General features: G+C 49.8%; 1 protein-coding gene and 1 long non-coding RNA gene across 4 annotated transcripts in view; one reads left to right on the top strand and one right to left on the bottom strand.

Annotated features, from left to right (window-relative positions):
- Window positions 1-17,735, top strand: part of RAP1GDS1 (Rap1 GTPase-GDP dissociation stimulator 1) — a 181,808-nt gene that overhangs the window by 89,354 nt on the left and 74,719 nt on the right. The gene's annotated exons all lie outside the window — the stretch shown is intronic.
- Window positions 4,127-8,220, bottom strand: LOC123370756. The gene is made up of 3 exons (XR_006579529.1): window positions 6,915-8,220; window positions 5,084-6,490; window positions 4,127-4,659 (listed from the first exon to the last, which is right to left on the bottom strand). It is a non-coding gene; the product is annotated as an uncharacterized LOC123370756 (long non-coding RNA).

Raw genomic sequence — 17,735 nt, 5'->3', positions numbered from 1 at the left:
GTACAGGGTGGTCGCTGGCATTAGCCAAAGAGGAGAGACCATAACCTGAATTACAGGAAGGTCAAACTGTGAAAGTACCAAAGAGCTCGATATGTCCCATTCTAGTGAGTCTTGTGACATGGACCCTATTTACAGGGTTGTCACACTGACTAGTGGGGCAGAGCACGGCGTAAAGCCAAATGAGCAAGTGGGCAGAGACCCGGACCCTAGTTACAGGGCGGTCACATTGCTCAGGTTAAGAAAGAGCTCAGTGCCCCTCCACATTTAGGGGGAGATGACTGGCACCCTGATTACAGGGCAGTCACTCCCACTAACCAGCTAACGGAGACCCAAAGGGCCACGGAGATGCAAACCCTAGTTAGTGGGAGGTCAAGCTGCCCATGTTATGGAAATGATTCTAATCCCCCAGATTTCAAAAGCGAGATGCAACCTGTCCCCTCATTACAGGGTGGTCGCTGGCATTAGCCAAAGAGGAGAGACCATAACCTGAATTACAGGAAGGTCCAGCTGTGAAAGTACCAAAGAGCTCGATATGTCCCATTCAGGAGAGCCTTGTGACATGGACCCTATTTACAGGGTTGTCACGCTGACTAGTGGGGCAGAGCACGGCGTAAAGCCAAATGAGCAAGTGGGCAGAAACCCGGACCCTAGTTACAGGGCGGTCAGATTGCTCAGTTTAACAAAGAGCTCAGTGCCCCTCCACATTTAGGGGGAGGTGACTGGCACCCTGATTACAGGGCAGTCACTCACACTAGCCAGATCACGGAGCCGAATGTCCAAATACACAATGGCACAGACCGGGACCCAGCTTACAGGGCGGTCACGCTGCTCAAGGTATTAAAAGGCTCGAGATTCCCATACAGTCTAATTACATGACCTGAGGCTGATCTGAGGGAGGGTACTGTGCCCAGAGTTCCTTTCCTTTTCCTCCATCTTCTTTTCTTCTCTGTGTATGGCATTCCTGACACTTCTTTCTTCTCCACTTGTGCTTCATGGTGCCTGAAACAGAGAGAGGGAGCACAAGGCGTGTGTAAGTGAGATCCCCTTTCGACAGCGCCACCTCCGGCACGGAAACTCAATGTCAGTTACTGATACAGTGTTCTTTTCTGCATCTGAAAACAGTCTGGAGATATACATTCAAGACAGTTCTTTGTGGTCCTTACTTCCACAAGCATTTCCCCGTCCTCCCAAGCTGCACTGGCTGAGAAAAGACCTGGACCCATCCTCCTCTAAAGCCACAATCTCCACATTTCCCCTTGACAATTATTTCACCAGGCAGTCTCCATCCAAAATCAAGAGGAAATAAATGATGAAGGGCAGTAAGGAATTAATTGACATGTGTTCCTAAAGCAATGGGACAAGGTATACTGCCTGGAATGACTTAGTCCAAAAGCGCCACAGGACACTTCCTTTTGCAACTTACCACCAATAGCATGTCAGGTCTCCAAAAGTCCAAGAAGGGAGTAGAAAGAGGGAGACTTGACTGCAGAATTCCAGGCAAGTTGGAAGCGCTGCTTGAAGGGCCGGAACTCTGGGCACAGTTTTATGGGGGCACCATAAATAGTAGTTGATGAGACCTGTACCCTGTTTACAGGGTGCTCATTCAGGGCAGTGGCTGCATTTGGCCTAGTGCCAAGAGACTAGAGAGCAAAGACCCGATCCCTGATGACAGGGCGGTCCTTCGCAGCAGGCTGTAAAGACAGCACGAGGCCAAGAGAGTCAAAGGGCCATAGAGACGCAAACCCTAGTTACAGGGAGGTCAAGCTGCCCATGTTACGGAAATGATTCTAATCCCCCAGATTTCAAAAGCGAGATGCAACCTGTCCCCTCAGTACAGGGTAGTCGCTGGCATTAGCCAAAGAGGAGAGACCATAACCTGAATTACAGGAAGGTCAAGCTGTGAAAGTACCAAAGAGCTCGATATGTCCCATTCAGGAGAGCCTTGTGACATGGACCCTATTTACAGCGTTGTCACGCTGACTAGTGGGGCAGAGCACGGCGTAAAGCCAAATGAGCAAGTGGGCAGAGACCCGGACCCTAGTTACAGGGCGGTCACATTGCTCAGGTTAAGAAAGAGCTCAGTGCCCCTCCACATTTAGGGGGAGATGACTGGCACCCTGATTACAGGGCAGTCACTCCCACTAACCAGCTAACGGAGACCCAAAGGGCCACGGAGATGCAAACCCTAGTTAGTGGGAGGTCAAGCTGCCCATGTTATGGAAATGATTCTAATCCCCCAGATTTCAAAAGCGAGATGCAACCTGTCCCCTCAGTACAGGGTGGTCGCTGGCATTAGCCAAAGAGGAGAGACCATAATCTGAATTACAGGAAGGTCAAACTGTGAAAGTACCAAAGAGCTCGATATGTCCCATTCAGGAAGCCTTGTGACATGGACCCTATTTACAGGGTTGTCACGCTGACTAGTGGGGCAGAGCACGGCGTAAAGCCAAATGAGCAAGTGGGCAGAGACCCGGACCCTAGTTACAGGGCGGTCACATTGCTCAGTTTAACAAAGAGCTCAGTGCCCTCCACATTTAGGGGGAGGTGACTGGCACCCTGATTACAGGGCAGTCACTCCCACTAACCAGCTAACGGAGACCCAAAGGGCCACGGAGATGCAAACCCTAGTTACAGGGAGGTCAAGCTGCCCATGTTATGGAAATGATTATAATCCCCCAGATTTCAAAAGCGAGATGCAACCTGTCCCCTCATTACAGGGTGGTCGCTGGCATTAGGCAAAGAGGAGAGACCATAACCTGAATTACAGGAAGGTCCAGCTGTGAAAGTACCAAAGAGCTCGATATGTCCCATTCAGGAGAGCCTTGTGACATGGACCCTATTTACAGGGTTGTCATGCTGACTAGTGGGGCAGAGCACGGCGTAAAGCCAAATGAGCAAGTGGGCAGAGACCCGGACCCTAGTTACAGGGCGGTCACATTGCTCAGTTTAACAAAGAGCTCAGTGCCCCTCCACATTTAGGGGGAGGTGACTGGCACCCTGATTACAGGGCAGTCACTCACACTAGCCAGATCACGGAGCCGAATGTCCAAATACACAATGGCACAGACCGGGATCCAGCTTATTGGGCGGTCACGCTGCTCAAGGTATTAAAAGGCTTGAGATTCCCATACAGTCTAATTACATGACCTGAGGCTGATCTGAGGGAGGGTACTGTGCCCAGAGTTCCTTTCCTTTTCCTCCATCTTCTTTTCTTCTCTGTGTATGGCATTCCTGACACTTCTTTCTTCTCCACTTGTGCTTCATGGTGCTTGTAACAGAGAGAGGGAGCACAAGGCGTGTGTAAGTGAGATCCCCTTTCGACAGCGCCACCTCCGGCACGGAAACTCAATGTCAGTTACTGATACAGTGTTCTTTTCTGCATCTGAAAACAGTCTGGAGATATACATTCAAGACAGTTCTTTGTGGTCCTTACTTCCACAAGCATTTCCCCCTCCTCCCAAGCTGCACTGGCTGAGAAAAGACCTGGACCCATCCTCCTCTAAAGCCACAATCTCCACATTTCCCCTTGACAATTATTTCACCAGGCAGTCTCCATCCAAAATCAAGAGGAAATAAATGATGAAGGGCAGTAAGGAATTAATTGACATGTGTTCCTAAATCAATGGGACAAGGTATACTGCTTGGAATGACTTAGTCCAAAAGCGCCACAGGACACTTCCTTTTGCAACTTACCACCAATAGCATGTCAGGTCTCCAAAAGTCCAAGAAGGGAGTAGAAAGAGGGAGACTTGACTGCAGAATTCCAGGCTAGTTGGAAGCGCTGCTTGAAGGGCCGGAACTCTGGGCATAGTTTTATGGGGGCACCATAAATAGTAGTTGATGAGACCTGTACCCTGTTTACAGGGTGCTCATTCAGGGCAGTGGCTGCATTTGGCCTAGTGCCAAGAGACTAGAGAGCAAAGACCCGATCCCTGATGACAGGGCGGTCCTTCGCAGCAGGCTGTAAAGACAGCACGAGGCCAAGAGAGTCAAAGGGCCTTAGAGACGCAAACCCTAGTTACAGGGAGGTCAAGCTGCCCATGATATGTAAATGATTCTAATCCCCCAGATTTCAAAAGCGAGATGCAACCTGTCCCCTCATTACAGGGTGGTCGCTGGCATTAGCCAAAGAGGAGAGACCACAACCTGAATTACAGGAAGGTCCAGCTGTGAAAGTACCAAAGAGCTCGATATGTCCCATTCAGGAGAGCCTTGTGACATGGACCCTATTTACAGGGTTGTCACGCTGACTAGTGGGGCAGAGCACGGCGTAAAGCCAAATGAGCAAGTGGGCAGAGACCCGGACCCTAGTTACAGGGCGGTCACATTGCTCAGTTTAACAAAGAGCTCAGTGCCCCTCCACATTTAGGGGGAGGTGACTGGCACCCTGATTACAGGGCAGTCACTCACACTAGCCAGATCACGGAGCCGAATGTCCAAATACACAATGGCACAGACCGGGACCCAGCTTACAGGGCGGTCACGCTGCTCAAGGTATTAAAAGGCTCGAGATTCCCATACAGTCTAATTACATGACCTGAGGCTGATTTGAGGGAGGGTACTGTGCCCAGAGTTCCTTTCCTTTTCCTCCATCTTCTTTTCTTCTCTGTGTATGGCATTCCTGACACTTCTTTCTTCTCCACTGGTGCTTCATGGTGCCTGTAACAGAGAGAGGGAGCACAAGGCGTGTGTAAGTGAGATCCCCTTTCGACAGCGCCACCTCCGGCACGGAAACTCAATGTCAGTTACTGATACAGTGTTCTTTTCCGCATCTGAAAACAGTCTGGAGATATACGTTCAAGACAGTTCTTTGTGGTCCTTACTTCCACAAGCATTTCCCCCTCCTCCCAAGCTGCACTGGCTGAGAAAAGACCTGGACCCATCCTCCTCTAAAGCCACAATCTCCAGATTTCCCCTTGACAATTATTTCACCAGGCAGTCTCCATCCAAAATCAAGAGGAAATAAATGATGAAGGGCAGTAAGGAATTAATTGACATGTGTTCCTAAAGCAATGGGACAAGGTATACTGCCTGGAATGACTTAGTCCAAAAGCGCCACAGGACACTTCCTTTTGCAACTTACCACCAATAGCATGTCAGGTCTCCAAAAGTCCAAGAAGGGACTAGAAAGCGGGAGACTTCACTGCAGAATTCCAGGCAAGTTGGAAGCGCTGCTTGAAGGGCCGGAACTCTGGGCACAGTTTTATGGGGGCACCATAAATAGTAGCTGATGAGACCTGTACCCTGTTTACAGGGTGCTCATTCAGGGCAGTGGCTGCATTTGGCCTAGTGCCAAGAGACTAGAGAGCAAAGACCCGATCCCTGATGACAGGGCGGTCCTTCGCAGCAGGCTGTAAAGACAGCACGAGGCCAAGAGAGTCAAAGGGCCTTAGAGACGCAAACCCTAGTTACAGGGAGGTCAAGCTTCCCATGTTACGGAAATGATTCTAATCCCCCAGATTTCAAAAGCGAGATGCAACCTGTCCCCTCAGTACAGGGTGGTCGCTGGCATTAGCCAAAGAGGAGAGACCATAACCTGAATTACAGGAAGGTCAAACTGTGAAAGTACCAAAGAGCTCGATATGTCCCATTCTAGTGAGTCTTGTGACATGGACCCTATTTACAGGGTTGTCACACTGACTAGTGGGGCAGAGCACGGCGTAAAGCCAAATGAGCAAGTGGGCAGAGACCCGGACCCTAGTTACAGGGCGGTCACATTGCTCAGGTTAAGAAAGAGCTCAGTGCCCCTCCACATTTAGGGGGAGATGACTGGCACCCTGATTACAGGGCAGTCACTCCCACTAACCAGCTAACGGAGACCCAAAGGGCCACGGAGATGCAAACCCTAGTTAGTGGGAGGTCAAGCTGCCCATGTTATGGAAATGATTCTAATCCCCCAGATTTCAAAAGCGAGATGCAACCTGTCCCCTCATTACAGGGTGGTCGCTGGCATTAGCCAAAGAGGAGAGACCATAACCTGAATTACAGGAAGGTCCAGCTGTGAAAGTACCTAAGAGCTCGATATGTCCCATTCAGGAGAGCCTTGTGACATGGACCCTATTTACAGGGTTGTCACGCTGACTAGTGGGGCAGAGCACGGCGTAAAGCCAAATGAGCAAGTGGGCAGAAACCCGGACCCTAGTTACAGGGCGGTCACATTGCTCAGTTTAACAAAGAGCTCAGTGCCCCTCCACATTTAGGGGGAGGTGACTGGCACCCTGATTACAGGGCAGTCACTCACACTAGCCAGATCACGGAGCCGAATGTCCAAATACACAATGGCACAGACCGGGACCCAGCTTACAGGGCGGTCACGCTGCTCAAGGTATTAAAAGGCTCGAGATTCCCATACAGTCTAATTACATGACCTGAGGCTGATCTGAGGGAGGGTACTGTGCCCAGAGTTCCTTTCCTTTTCCTCCATCTTCTTTTCTTCTCTGTGTATGGCATTCCTGACACTTCTTTCTTCTCCACTTGTGCTTCATGGTGCCTGAAACAGAGAGAGGGAGCACAAGGCGTGTGTAAGTGAGATCCCCTTTCGACAGCGCCACCTCCGGCACGGAAACTCAATGTCAGTTACTGATACAGTGTTCTTTTCTGCATCTGAAAACAGTCTGGAGATATACATTCAAGACAGTTCTTTGTGGTCCTTACTTCCACAAGCATTTCCCCGTCCTCCCAAGCTGCACTGGCTGAGAAAAGACCTGGACCCATCCTCCTCTAAAGGCACAATCTCCACATTTCCCCTTGACAATTATTTCACCAGCCAGTCTCCATCCAAAATCAAGAGGAAATAAATGATGAAGGGCAGTAAGGAATTAATTGACATGTGTTCCTAAAGCAATGGGACAAGGTATACTGCCTGGAATGACTTAGTCCAAAAGCGCCACAGGACACTTCCTTTTGCAACTTACCACCAATAGCATGTCAGGTCTCCAAAAGTCCAAGAAGGGAGTAGAAAGAGGGAGACTTGACTGCAGAATTCCAGGCAAGTTGGAAGCGCTGCTTGAAGGGCCGGAACTCTGGGCACAGTTTTATGGGGGCACCATAAATAGTAGTTGATGAGACCTGTACCCTGTTTACAGGGTGCTCATTCAGGGCAGTGGCTGCATTTGGCCTAGTGCCAAGAGACTAGAGAGCAAAGACCCGATCCCTGATGACAGGGCGGTCCTTCGCAGCAGGCTGTAAAGACAGCACGAGGCCAAGAGAGTCAAAGGGCCATAGAGACGCAAACCCTAGTTACAGGGAGGTCAAGCTGCCCATGTTACGGAAATGATTCTAATCCCCCAGATTTCAAAAGCGAGATGCAACCTGTCCCCTCAGTACAGGGTAGTCGCTGGCATTAGCCAAAGAGGAGAGACCATAACCTGAATTACAGGAAGGTCAAGCTGTGAAAGTACCAAAGAGCTCGATATGTCCCATTCAGGAGAGCCTTGTGACATGGACCCTATTTACAGGGTTGTCACGCTGACTAGTGGGGCAGAGCACGGCGTAAAGCCAAATGAGCAAGTGGGCAGAGACCCGGACCCTAGTTACAGGGCGGTCACATTGCTCAGGTTAAGAAAGAGCTCAGTGCCCCTCCACATTTAGGGGGAGATGACTGGCACCCTGATTACAGGGCAGTCACTCCCACTAACCAGCTAACGGAGACCCAAAGGGCCACGGAGATGCAAACCCTAGTTAGTGGGAGGTCAAGCTGCCCATGTTATGGAAATGATTCTAATCCCCCAGATTTCAAAAGCGAGATGCAACCTGTCCCCTCAGTACAGGGTGGTCGCTGGCATTAGCCAAAGAGGAGAGACCATAACCTGAATTACAGGAAGGTCAAACTGTGAAAGTACCAAAGAGCTCGATATGTCCCATTCAGGAGAGCCTTGTGACATGGACCCTATTTACAGGGTTGTCACGCTGACTAGTGGGGCAGAGCACGGCGTAAAGCCAAATGAGCAAGTGGGCAGAGACCCGGACCCTAGTTACAGGGCGGTCACATTGCTCAGTTTAACAAAGAGCTCAGTGCCCTCCACATTTAGGGGGAGGTGACTGGCACCCTGATTACAGGGCAGTCACTCCCACTAACCAGCTAACGGAGACCCAAAGGGCCACGGAGATGCAAACCCTAGTTACAGGGAGGTCAAGCTGCCCATGTTATGGAAATGATTATAATCCCCCAGATTTCAAAAGCGAGATGCAACCTGTCCCCTCATTACAGGGTGGACGCTGGCATTAGGCAAAGAGGAGAGACCATAACCTGAATTACAGGAAGGTCCAGCTGTGAAAGTACCAAAGAGCTCGATATGTCCCATTCAGGAGAGCCTTGTGACATGGACCCTATTTACAGGGTTGTCATGCTGACTAGTGGGGCAGAGCACGGCGTAAAGCCAAATGAGCAAGTGGGCAGAGACCCGGACCCTAGTTACAGGGCGGTCACATTGCTCAGTTTAACAAAGAGCTCAGTGCCCCTCCACATTTAGGGGGAGGTGACTGGCACCCTGATTACAGGGCAGTCACTCACACTAGCCAGATCACGGAGCCGAATGTCCAAATACACAATGGCACAGACCGGGACCCAGCTTACAGGGCGTTCACGCTGCTCAAGGTATTAAAAGGCTCGAGATTCCCATACAGTCTAATTACATGACCTGAGGCTGATTTGAGGGAGGGTACTGTGCCCAGAGTTCCTTTCCTTTTCCTCCATCTTCTTTTCTTCTCTGTGTATGGCATTCCTGACACTTCTTTCTTCTCCACTGGTGCTTCATGGTGCCTGAAACAGAGAGAGGGAGCACAAGGCGTGTGTAAGTGAGATCCCCTTTCGACAGCGCCACCTCCGGCACGGAAACTCAATGTCAGTTACTGATACAGTGTTCTTTTCCGCATCTGAAAACAGTCTGGAGATATACGTTCAAGACAGTTCTTTGTGGTCCTTACTTCCACAAGCATTTCCCCCTCCTCCCAAGCTGCACTGGCTGAGAAAAGACCTGGACCCATCCTCCTCTAAAGCCACAATGTCCAGATTTCCCCTTGACAATTATTTCACCAGGCAGTCTCCATCCAAAATCAAGAGGAAATAAATGATGAAGGGCAGTAAGGAATTAATTGACATGTGTTCCTAAAGCAATGGGACAAGGTATACTGCCTGGAATGACTTAGTCCAAAAGCGCCACAGGACACTTCCTTTTGCAACTTACCACCAATAGCATGTCAGGTCTCCAAAAGTCCAAGAAGGGAGTAGAAAGAGGGAGACTTGACTGCAGAATTCCAGGCTAGTTGGAAGCGCTGCTTGAAGGGCCGGAACTCTGGGCATAGTTTTATGGGGGCACCATAAATAGTAGTTGATGAGACCTGTACCCTGTTTACAGGGTGCTCATTCAGGGCAGTGGCTGCATTTGGCCTAGTGCCAAGAGACTAGAGAGCAAAGACCCGATCCCTGATGACAGGGCGGTCCTTCGCAGCAGGCTGTAAAGACAGCACGAGGCCAAGAGAGTCAAAGGGCCTTAGAGACGCAAACCCTAGTTACAGGGAGGTCAAGCTGCCCATGTTATGTAAATGATTCTAATCCCCCAGATTTCAAAAGCGAGATGCAACCTGTCCCCTCATTACAGGGTGGTCGCTGGCATTAGCCAAAGAGGAGAGACCACAACCTGAATTACAGGAAGGTCCAGCTGTGAAAGTACCAAAGAGCTCGATATGTCCCATTCAGGAGAGCCTTGTGACATGGACCCTATTTACAGGGTTGTCACGCTGACTAGTGGGGCAGAGCACGGCGTAAAGCCAAATGAGCAAGTGGGCAGAGACCCGGACCCTAGTTACAGGGCGGTCACATTGCTCAGTTTAACAAAGAGCTCAGTGCCCCTCCACATTTAGGGGGAGGTGACTGGCACCCTGATTACAGGGCAGTCACTCACACTAGCCAGATCACGGAGCCGAATGTCCAAATACACAATGGCACAGACCGGGACCCAGCTTATTGGGCGGTCACGCTGCTCAAGGTATTAAAAGGCTCGAGATTCCCATACAGTCTAATTACATGACCTGAGGCTGATCTGAGGGAGGGTACTGTGCCCAGAGTTCCTTTCCTTTTCCTCCATCTTCTTTTCTTCTCTGTGTATGGCATTCCTGACACTTCTTTCTTCTCCACTTGTGCTTCATGGTGCCTGTAACAGAGAGAGGGAGCACAAGGCGTGTGTAAGTGAGATCCCCTTTCGACAGCGCCACCTCCGGCACGGAAACTCAATGTCAGTTACTGATACAGTGTTCTTTTCTGCATCTGAAAACAGTCTGGAGATATACATTCAAGACAGTTCTTTGTGGTCCTTACTTCCACAAGCATTTCCCCCTCCTCCCAAGCTGCACTGGCTGAGAAAAGACCTGGACCCATCCTCCTCTAAAGCCACAATCTCCACATTTCCCCTTGACAATTATTTCACCAGGCAGTCTCCATCCAAAATCAAGAGGAAATAAATGATGAAGGGCAGTAAGGAATTAATTGACATGTGTTCCTAAATCAATGGGACAAGGTATACTGCTTGGAATGACTTAGTCCAAAAGCGCCACAGGACACTTCCTTTTGCAACTTACCACCAATAGCATGTCAGGTCTCCAAAAGTCCAAGAAGGGAGTAGAAAGAGGGAGACTTGACTGCAGAATTCCAGGCTAGTTGGAAGCGCTGCTTGAAGGGCCGGAACTCTGGGCATAGTTTTATGGGGGCACCATAAATAGTAGTTGATGAGACCTGTACCCTGTTTACAGGGTGCTCATTCAGGGCAGTGGCTGCATTTGGCCTAGTGCCAAGAGACTAGAGAGCAAAGACCCGATCCCTGATGACAGGGCGGTCCTTCGCAGCAGGCTGTAAAGACAGCACGAGGCCAAGAGAGTCAAAGGGCCTTAGAGACGCAAACCCTAGTTACAGGGAGGTCAAGCTGCCCATGTTATGGAAATGATTCTAATCCCCCAGATTTCAAAAGCGAGATGCAACCTGTCCCCTCAGTACAGGGTGGTCGCTGGCATTAGCCAAAGAGGAGAGACCACAACCTGAATTACAGGAAGGTCCAGCTGTGAAAGTACCAAAGAGCTCGATATGTCCCATTCAGGAGAGCCTTGTGACATGGACCCTATTTACAGGGTTGTCACGCTGACTAGTGGGGCAGAGCACGGCGTAAAGCCAAATGAGCAAGTGGGCAGAGACCCGGACCCTAGTTACAGGGCGGTCACATTGCTCAGTTTAACAAAGAGCTCAGTGCCCTCCACATTTAGGGGGAGGTGACTGGCACCCTGATTACAGGGCAGTCACTCCCACTAACCAGCTAACGGAGACCCAAAGGGCCACGGAGATGCAAACCCTAGTTACAGGGAGGTCAAGCTGCCCATGTTATGGAAATGATTATAATCCCCCAGATTTCAAAAGCGAGATGCAACCTGTCCCCTCATTACAGGGTGGTCGCTGGCATTAGCCAAAGAGGAGAGACCACAACCTGAATTACAGGAAGGTCCAGCTGTGAAAGTACCAAAGAGCTCGATATGTCCCATTCAGGAGAGCCTTGTGACATGGACCCTATTTACAGGGTTGTCACGCTGACTAGTGGGGCAGAGCACGGCGTAAAGCCAAATGAGCAAGTGGGCAGAGACCCGGACCCTAGTTACAGGGCGGTCACATTGCTCAGTTTAACAAAGAGCTCAGTGCCCCTCCACATTTAGGGGGAGGTGACTGGCACCCTGATTACAGGGCAGTCACTCACACTAGCCAGATCACGGAGCCGAATGTCCAAATACACAATGGCACAGACCGGGACCCAGCTTATTGGGCGGTCACGCTGCTCAAGGTATTAAAAGGCTCGAGATTCCCATACAGTCTAATTACATGACCTGAGGCTGATCTGAGGGAGGGTACTGTGCCCAGAGTTCCTTTCCTTTTCCTCCATCTTCTTTTCTTCTCTGTGTATGGCATTCCTGACACTTCTTTCTTCTCCACTTGTGCTTCATGGTGCCTGTAACAGAGAGAGGGAGCACAAGGCGTGTGTAAGTGAGATCCCCTTTCGACAGCGCCACCTCCGGCACGGAAACTCAATGTCAGTTACTGATACAGTGTTCTTTTCTGCATCTGAAAACAGTCTGGAGATATACATTCAAGACAGTTCTTTGTGGTCCTTACTTCCACAAGCATTTCCCCCTCCTCCCAAGCTGCACTGGCTGAGAAAAGACCTGGACCCATCCTCCTCTAAAGCCACAATCTCCACATTTCCCCTTGACAATTATTTCACCAGGCAGTCTCCATCCAAAATCAAGAGGAAATAAATGATGAAGGGCAGTAAGGAATTAATTGACATGTGTTCCTAAATCAATGGGACAAGGTATACTGCTTGGAATGACTTAGTCCAAAAGCGCCACAGGACACTTCCTTTTGCAACTTACCACCAATAGCATGTCAGGTCTCCAAAAGTCCAAGAAGGGAGTAGAAAGAGGGAGACTTGACTGCAGAATTCCAGGCTAGTTGGAAGCGCTGCTTGAAGGGCCGGAACTCTGGGCATAGTTTTATGGGGGCACCATAAATAGTAGTTGATGAGACCTGTACCCTGTTTACAGGGTGCTCATTCAGGGCAGTGGCTGCATTTGGCCTAGTGCCAAGAGACTAGAGAGCAAAGACCCGATCCCTGATGACAGGGCGGTCCTTCGCAGCAGGCTGTAAAGACAGCACGAGGCCAAGAGAGTCAAAGGGCCTTAGAGACGCAAACCCTAGTTACAGGGAGGTCAAGCTGCCCATGTTATGGAAATGATTCTAATCCCCCAGATTTCAAAAGCAAGATGCAACCTGTCCCCTCATTACAGGGTGGTCGCTGGCATTAGCCAAAGAGGAGAGACCACAACCTGAATTACAGGAAGGTCCAGCTGTGAAAGTACCAAAGAGCTCGATATGTCCCATTCAGGAGAGCCTTGTGACATGGACCCTATTTACAGGGTTGTCACGCTGACTAGTGGGGCAGAGCACGGCGTAAAGCCAAATGAGCAAGTGGGCAGAGACCCGGACCCTAGTTACAGGGCGGTCACATTGCTCAGTTTAACAAAGAGCTCAGTGCCCCTCCACATTTAGGGGGAGGTGACTGGCACCCTGATTACAGGGCAGTCACTCACACTAGCCAGATCACGGAGCCGAATGTCCAAATACACAATGGCACAGACCGGGACCCAGCTTACAGGGCGGTCACGCTGCTCAAGGTATTAAAAGGCTCGAGATTCCCATACAGTCTAATTACATGACCTGAGGCTGATCTGAGGGAGGGTACTGTGCCCAGAGTTCCTTTCCTTTTCCTCCATCTTCTTTTCTTCTCTGTGTATGGCATTCCTGACACTTCTTTCTTCTCCACTGGTGCTTCATGGTGCCTGAAACAGAGAGAGGGAGCACAAGGCGTGTGTAAGTGAGATCCCCTTTCGACAGCGCCACCTCCGGCACGGAAACTCAATGTCAGTTACTGATACAGTGTTCTTTTCCGCATCTGAAAACAGTCTGGAGATATACGTTCAAGACAGTTCTTTGTGGTCCTTACTTCCACAAGCATTTCCCCCTCCTCCCAAGCTGCACTGGCTGAGAAAAGACCTGGACCCATCCTCCTCTAAAGCCACAATCTCCACATTTCCCCTTGACAATTATTTCACCAGGCAGTCTCCATCCAAAATCAAGAGGAAATAAATGATGAAGGGCAGTAAGGAATTAATTGACATGTGTTCCTAAAGCAATGGGACAAGGTATACTGCCTGGAATGACTTAGTCCAAAAGCGCCACAGGACACTTCCTTTTGCAACTTACCACCAATAGCATGTCAGGCCTCCAAAAGTCCAAGAAGGGACTAGAAAGCGGGAGACTTGACTGCAGAATTCCAGGCAAGTTGGAAGCGCTGCTTGAAGGGCCGGAACTCTGGGCACAGTTTTATGGGGGCACCATAAATAGTAGCTGATGAGACCTGTACCCTGTTTACAGGGTGCTCATTCAGGGCAGTGGCTGCATTTGGCCTAGTGCCAAGAGACTAGAGAGCAAAGACCCGATCCCTGATGACAGGGCGGTCCTTCGCAGCAGGCTGTAAAGACAGCACGAGGCCAAGAGAGTCAAAGGGCCTTAGAGACGCAAACCCTAGTTACAGGGAGGTCAAGCTGCCCATGTTATGGAAATGATTCTAATCCCCCAGATTTCAAAAGCGAGATGCAACCTGTCCCCTCAGTACAGGGTGGTTGCTGGCATTAGCCAAAGAGGAGAGACCATAACCTGAATTACAGGAAGGTCAAACTGTGAAAGTACCAAAGAGCTCGATATGTCCCATTCAGGAGAGCCTTGTGACATGGACCCTATTTACAGGGTTGTCACGCTGACTAGTGGGGCAGAGCACGGCGTAAAGCCAAATGAGCAAGTGGGCAGAGACCCGGACCCTAGTTACAGGGCGGTCACATTGCTCAGTTTAACAAAGAGCTCAGTGCCCTCCACATTTAGGGGGAGGTGACTGGCACCCTGATTACAGGGCAGTCACTCCCACTAACCAGCTAACGGAGACCCAAAGGGCCACGGAGATGCAAACCCTAGTTACAGGGAGGTCAAGCTGCCCATGTTATGGAAATGATTATAATCCCCCAGATTTCAAAAGCGAGATGCAACCTGTCCCCTCATTACAGGGTGGTCGCTGGCATTAGGCAAAGAGGAGAGACCATAACCTGAATTACAGGAAGGTCCAGCTGTGAAAGTACCAAAGAGCTCGATATGTCCCATTCAGGAGAGCCTTGTGACATGGACCCTATTTACAGGGTTGTCATGCTGACTAGTGGGGCAGAGCACGGCGTAAAGCCAAATGAGCAAGTGGGCAGAGACCCGGACCCTAGTTACAGGGCGGTCACATTGCTCAGTTTAACAAAGAGCTCAGTGCCCCTCCACATTTAGGGGGAGGTGACTGGCACCCTGATTACAGGGCAGTCACTCACACTAGCCAGATCACGGAGCCGAATGTCCAAATACACAATGGCACAGACCGGGATCCAGCTTATTGGGCGGTCACGCTGCTCAAGGTATTAAAAGGCTTGAGATTCCCATACAGTCTAATTACATGACCTGAGGCTGATCTGAGGGAGGGTACTGTGCCCAGAGTTCCTTTCCTTTTCCTCCATCTTCTTTTCTTCTCTGTGTATGGCATTCCTGACACTTCTTTCTTCTCCACTTGTGCTTCATGGTGCCTGTAACAGAGAGAGGGAGCACAAGGCGTGTGTAAGTGAGATCCCCTTTCGACAGCGCCACCTCCGGCACGGAAACTCAATGTCAGTTACTGATACAGTGTTCTTTTCTGCATCTGAAAACAGTCTGGAGATATACATTCAAGACAGTTCTTTGTGGTCCTTACTTCCACAAGCATTTCCCCCTCCTCCCAAGCTGCACTGGCTGAGAAAAGACCTGGACCCATCCTCCTCTAAAGCCACAATCTCCACATTTCCCCTTGACAATTATTTCACCAGGCAGTCTCCATCCAAAATCAAGAGGAAATAAATGATGAAGGGCAGTAAGGAATTAATTGACATGTGTTCCTAAATCAATGGGACAAGGTATACTGCTTGGAATGACTTAGTCCAAAAGCGCCACAGGACACTTCCTTTTGCAACTTACCACCAATAGCATGTCAGGTCTCCAAAAGTCCAAGAAGGGAGTAGAAAGAGGGAGACTTGACTGCAGAATTCCAGGCTAGTTGGAAGCGCTGCTTGAAGGGCCGGAACTCTGGGCATAGTTTTATGGGGGCACCATAAATAGTAGTTGATGAGACCTGTACCCTGTTTACAGGGTGCTCATTCAGGGCAGTGGCTGCATTTGGCCTAGTGCCAAGAGACTAGAGAGCAAAGACCCGATCCCTGATGACAGGGCGGTCCTTCGCAGCAGGCTGTAAAGACAGCACGAGGCCAAGAGAGTCAAAGGGCCTTAGAGACGCAAACCCTAGTTACAGGGAGGTCAAGCTTCCCATGTTACGGAAATGATTCTAATCCCCCAGATTTCAAAAGCGAGATGCAACCTGTCCCCTCAGTACAGGGTGGTCGCTGTCATTAGCCAAAGAGGAGAGACCATAACCTGAATTACAGGAAGGTCAAACTGTGAAAGTACCAAAGAGCTCGATATGTCCCATTCTAGTGAGTCTTGTGACATGGACCCTATTTACAGGGTTGTCACGCTGACTAGTGGGGCAGAGCACGGCGTAAAGCCAAATGAGCAAGTGGGCAGAGACCCAGACCCTAGTTACAGGGCGGTCACATTGCTCAGTTTAACAAAGAGCTCAGTGCCCCTCCACATTTAGGGGGAGGTTACTGGCACCCTGATTACAGGCAGTCACTCACACTAGCCAGATAACAGAGCAGAATGTCCAAGGACACAATGGCGCAGACCAAGACCCAGCTTACAGGGCGGTCAGTCTTCTTAGGTTTCCACAGAGATCGATATCTCCCAGAAGACAGAGAGATTTAGTCTCTCCCGTAATTAGAAAATCATGACTCCTATTAACCTGCTGTTGTGGCATGGTGTCAAAATAATGAAGGGGAGAGACCAAAACCCTCGATAGATAGTGGTGAAGTTGCCCTGGTACTAGTTGATCCTGTATTTCCTTTGACCTAAATCACCCTCATTAAAGGTCAGTCTTTGCCATCAGCCCACTAATAGGAACTGAACCTAAAGAAATCAGAAATGGAGAGCGATTATCCTATGCAGTAAAACATGCTATCTGAGCTTTTACTCTTTCCTTTTGTGGTGAGGAGGAGGATAAATATAATAATACACATTGAGCTCTTTTTCCAATTTTGAGAATAAATAAAAAACACTGCAGTGATTTAACTGAAAGAACTGAAAATAAATAAATATATAAATATACATGTTCACACCCATTTGTATCACATTCATTTACCTACACATACATACAAAACAAAGGGGGACTTCCCAGAATAGAAAGAGAGCTGATTGCAATAGGTCACTTGACCCACAATGTTAAACTTGACCCATGTTCCTCTCCTCCAAAAAGAAAGGGAAAAGGCATAAGACCTGGACCCTGCTTACAGGGGGGTCACGCTGTTCAAGGGATTGAAATGCTCAAGATCCCCATGCAGTGTAATTAGATGACCGGAGGCCTGATTACAGGCAGGTTACTGTGCCCAGAGTCCCTTTCCTTTGCCTCCATCTTCAGTGACTTCTCTTCTTTCTCCCCCTTGGCTTGACATTCCTCAACTTTTCTTCTTGTCCACTTGTGTTCAAAGCTGCCTGAAACAGAGAGAGGGAGCACAGAGGCATGTGTTAGTCAGACACCTTTACAACAACTCCACAACTCTCAGATAAGGATCTTCCCCTCCTGAGTCAGAAAAATACCAAATCTTTCGTGCTGAGCTCCTTCTCCTGCATCACCTCAGCCATTCCAGCCCAAGTTCCGCCCCGCCCCTTCAGAGTCACCTCAGCATTTCCTGCCCAGGCTCTGAACCCCCCTCAGCTTTTCCCACCCAAGTGTCGGACTCCTTCTCCTCTAACACCTCAGCTTTTCCCGCCCAGGCTCCGACCTCCGCCTCCTTCAGAGTCATCTCATCCTTTCCCGCCCAGGCTTTGACACCCCCCCACTTTAGCATCATCTCAGCTTTTTCCACCCAGACTGACACTCCCCCTTGAGAGTCACCTCAGGTTTTCCTGCCCAGTCTCCAACCCCTGCCCCTCCCTTCAGAGTCACTTCAGCCCGTCTTGCCTAATTTCTGAGCCC

Source organism: Mauremys mutica, chromosome 5 (genome assembly GCF_020497125.1).
Source record: "Mauremys mutica isolate MM-2020 ecotype Southern chromosome 5, ASM2049712v1, whole genome shotgun sequence".
Taxonomy (NCBI): Eukaryota; Metazoa; Chordata; order Testudines; family Geoemydidae; genus Mauremys; species Mauremys mutica.
Note: the sequence above shows the minus strand (reverse complement) of the source record. Positions and strands in the feature narration are given on the sequence as shown.